This window comes from Corylus avellana, unplaced genomic scaffold (assembly GCF_965113065.1).
Source record: "Corylus avellana unplaced genomic scaffold, dhCorAvel1.hap1.2 HAP1_SCAFFOLD_146, whole genome shotgun sequence".
Taxonomy (NCBI): Eukaryota; Viridiplantae; Streptophyta; class Magnoliopsida; order Fagales; family Betulaceae; genus Corylus; species Corylus avellana.
Window position 1 is genome coordinate 12501 of NW_028290545.1, and position 5000 is coordinate 17500.

Here is a 5000-nt window from a genome sequence, read left to right on the forward strand (position 1 = left end):
AAAATAATATAAAAAGCAAAACAGAAGGCTTTTCATAATTTTTTGATTATACATAATTATATTATATAAGTTTATATAATTTCCAACAAAAATTTGGTTCTTTTTACAAACTTTATGTTGATAAATCCGCGGATCTAGAAATTCATTTCGGACAATTGAACCTTCTCAAACTGTTTCTTTTTAAGAACCAAAAAGATTTGTGCCAAAATAACAGATGCCAAGAAGAACAAAAGGCCTTGGACACGTAATGGATCTTGAAGTACGATTTCCGCATCCCCCTGACCAAATCCCCCCACATTAGGATTACTCGTTAATGGTTGATCAAGTTTGATAGATTCGCCCTCTGAAACAAGAAGTTCCGGTCCCGGGGGGATAATATCAACCACTTGACGTCCATCCGATGCATCCACTATGTTTATTTCGTATCCTCCTTTTTCTTTTCGTATAATTTTGCTTACTATACCCGCTGCTGTAGCATTATAAACATTATTGTTACTCTTGCTACCGTCGGGATAAATCTGACCCCTTCCCCTGTTCCCGCCTACGTATATGGGATATTTTAAGAAGTGAACATCTTTCTTAGTAGTAGGGTCTGGGGAAAGAATGGGAAAGGTGACTTCGCTATATTTCTGACCAGGAACAGGACCTATCACAAGAATATTCTTTTTATTAGGGCGATAGTTCTGAAAAGACAGATTGCCTATCTTTTCTTTAATCTCGGGCGAAAGACGATCGGGGGGGGCTAATTCAAACCCCTCGGGTAAAATAAGAACAGCCCCCACATTCAAAGCTCCCCTTTTTCCATTAGCAAGAACTTGTTTCAGTTGCATATCATAAGGAATTCGAACAACCGCTTCAAATACAGTATCAGGAAGTACCGCTTGTGGAACCTCGATATCCACGGGTTTATTAGCTAAATGGCAATTGGCACATACAATACGGCCAGTCGCTTCTCGTGGATTTTCATAACCCTGCTGTGCAAAAATGGGATATGCATTAGAAATAGGTGCCCTAGCTATTATATATATTATGAGCGATATGGAAATGTATCGAGTAATCTCTTCCTTTATCCAAGAAAAAAGGGTATTTATAGTTTGCATGGTCCAATCATTGGTATCGAAAATTTATACAATAAAATTAGGTAGGTTCCTAGTCTAGTACAGTTCCCTATCTATGATTCTGCTATTTACTAAAAAAATGTTAATGGAATATAGGAGGAATCCCTTGTATGAGTAGAAAGAATAAGTACAATTTTGAATGTTTTACTTATGTACAAAGTAACAACCATTATAATTTGATCAGTGAATCATTTTTCAGTCATTCATTGAATGAAAAATCACTACAAGTGAGGGAGATACACGATTTAAATAACGGAAGATCCAATATTTTAAAATTGTATCTAGAATGACCGGAAAAGTCGAAACAAGACCGGATATCATTTGATCGTTATGAGCAAATCCAAAATCTTTGTAGATAGAGCCAATCATTAGTTCCCAACCGTGGGGCGAATGGAATCCTATACATAAATCAGTTAATAAAAGAATTGAAAAAGCTTTTATTGTGTCGCTTAAGTTATATAGGAATTCTTGAACCCAAGAGTTAAGAATAACAAGTTCTTCATTACCTAGAATAGAATAACCACTTAGAATAACGAAATAGATTATATTTGTCGAGAAGTTCAAAATCGTATGGATACAATCTGCATTGTGTATCTTGATCAATTGGATCGTTTCTTTGTAGATTCCGATACGAAGCTTTTCTAGATGTGTTTCCGGGTATTCCTTTATGATTTCGTCCAGGAGGAAGAGTTCCTCTAATTCTATGAATTTTTTTATAATACTCTTTTCTTGCATGATATTCAAGAAAATTTCGGATTGCCTAATATCCCACCAATTAGTAACCCAAGATTCCAGACTTTTAGTAAATGAGAGAGAGATATACCAGGGCAAAAATCCTATAGATGCAAGATATAGAAGGGGAATGAATGCTTTCTTTTTTGCCATTTTTTCGTCTTTGAATTTTTAATGAACTCGCCTCATTCTCATTCGTCGACTCCATATGATATTAACTAATATTCATATCAAGGATAGCTTCTATTACAAGTCATCGAGCCCATGAATCTATTCCTTGCTTTTTTTTGTGTGTATGATTCAGTGGTTAGTACTTGAATTTAGAAATAATACAGAATAAGAAAGAGTCCACTTCAAATTCAAATTCGCACTTCCAATTCGAATTAAAGATATTGTTTTCAAATATATCATTTGCTAAAATTCGAAGAAAGTGCCTCCTTCCGATAAATAAATGCACAAAAGCGCCCCTTCAAGTAATGAATATTATTCGGATTTTGAAAGGAAAGAACTCTCTTTCTATCAAAATATCAATTTTTTTGAAAAAAAAAAAAAAGCATTCACGATTTTCAGTTCATTTTTCAAAATACTTCAATTGGTACACGCAAGAAATAAGCCAATTCAGCAGCCTTTTGCTCAATTTCTCGTGGAGTCAAATTCTCATCAGTACGAGTCAAGGGAATAGCCCCACGTCCTCTGATTTCCATATAAAGGACACGACGAGCATAAATACCCTCTTTAACTTCTATTCTGATGGACTGGATGTCTTTCATAAGGAATTGAAGTAAGATGCGACGATTTTTTCCAGGAAATCCCCAACGAAAAATACACACTATTCCCTCCTTTCTATCGAATCGATCATAACCACTACCTACATTCCACGAAATTGTGCACCACAAATAGGAGCTAATAAAGAGACCCGCAATCCCGTAGAAAGACATCACGATCCCCTGTGGAAAAAAAATTATTTGTGGAGACGGAAATAAAGATATAAAATTCCTACCAAGATAACTGGAAATTCCAACAAATAAAAACCCTAATGAACCTAAAAAAAGGATAAAGGCCCAGCAGAAATTACTTGTTTTTCGAGACCCCGCTATAAGGTCTATCCATATATGTTCTGATCGCCAATTCATACTAGATCTAGTTGCATTTTATTGAAATTGAGAGAATAACCCAAATGAATTTTACTTTTTTTGTGTGTTTCCGAAGTAACTCTCATCAACTAGCACTATTCCGATGTGAACTTTTAGGAGTAATTCATCGAATTGCTTAGATCTAAAATAATAACATCCGCTTCGTATGATTCCCTATAGATATCTACATATGGATACATTAACTTTACATTTCGGACATTCGCCCCGATTCCCGATTTTTTCAAATAGAAATATATATAATTCATTTACGTATATATCATGTTTGCGCATGCATAATAGCTTATGCTCGGGGGAAACCACATCACATATTTTATTCTAATAAAAAGATATCTGTGTTATGGTCTAAGTCTAAGTCTTGAAAAAAAAATAGATGAGATTTGGTCCCATCATATCTATATCTAAAAAATCTTATTTTTTTGAACATGAAGAAATAAAGAAACCATCGCAATTGCCGGAAAGAATAGGCCCACTAAAGGTACCAAAATAGAGGGTAAGGTATTTAGAGTTGTCATAAAATGGATACCTGGATTTAATATTTGTACCTGTTATTGTTATATTGTTATTTATATTGTTATAAAGGTATCGTATAATCATTATAATTCATATATAATTATACTAAGTATAGCTAAACTAAGTGAGTATATGTAAGTACATAATATTTATATATCAATTATAAATAAAAATTTATAAATATAATAAAATATAATAAAACAAGGAATGTAGAACTAACTAAATAGAATTTTTCACTTTTCTACAACTTTTCTACATTAAATATATATTATATATTCTTATTCTAATATATTCTACATTAAATATATATTATATATATGTATGAGAATCTCCTTTTTTTATTATCTTGTTTTTGTCTAAAAATTTAATAAACTTGAATAAAATATAAAATAAAGAAAGAGTTTCTTACAAATTCCCCAAAAATTTGTTATAATTCGATCCGAGAATAGGGATTCTCAAAAAATATAGAATCTTGCGTCTTTCTATACTTTTCAATTTTCTATATGTGAATTATATACACATAAGAATACACATAAGAAGGGAACGTGAAATTATCGTTTTATTCGCCTTGCCTAATTTTCATTTCGCGGAAGAAAGAATTCTCTCTTTTTTTTGTTTGATAGAGGTTTCCTGATTACTTATCAGGAATATCGGTAAAAAAGGATTATTCGCATAATAGAATTCTTTTTCTAATTAAATCTTATATTACCAAATGTTATCAAAGTAAAAATAAAATCCGAAGAATTTATTTTTACTTTGATTTCTATAAACTAAATAACTACTTGTTCTACACAAAAAAAAAGAATAATAATTTCTATTTTTTTATTTTTTTTTATTAAGCATCTACTTGATTGAATTTTGATTCAGAGGAAATAAAGCGTGGAGCTGAAATAACTCATTCAGAACGCCTTTTAAAAGATTACGCGGTACGATTGGATCGAATAGGCCCTTATGGAATAAATATTCAGCCGCTTGTGAGCCCTCAGGTACTGTTTTATTCAATGTTTGTTCAATTACTCTTTTACCCGCAAATGCAATGTAGGCGTTGGGTTCAGCAATAATGATATCCCCCAACATACCAAAACTGGCTGTTACCCCACCAGTAGTAGGAGATGTAAGGATTGATACATAAAATAACTTTTTATTTACTTGATAATCATATAAAGCGGAAGATATTTTAGCCATTTGCATCAAGCTCAAACTTCCTTCTTGCATGCGTGCTCCTCCAGAAGCACACACTAAAATAAGAGGTAAAAATTGATTGGTAGCATATTCGATCAAACGGGTGATTTTCTCGCCAACTACCGATCCCATACTACCCCCCATAAACTGAAAATCCATAATCCCAATTGCTACGGGAATACCATTTAGTCGACCTGTGCCTGTTTGAACAGCCTCAGTTAATCCTGTCTTTATTTGATAAGAATCAATACGATCTTTGTAAGGTTCCTCTTCTAAATTAAATTCAATGGGATCCAGAGAGACC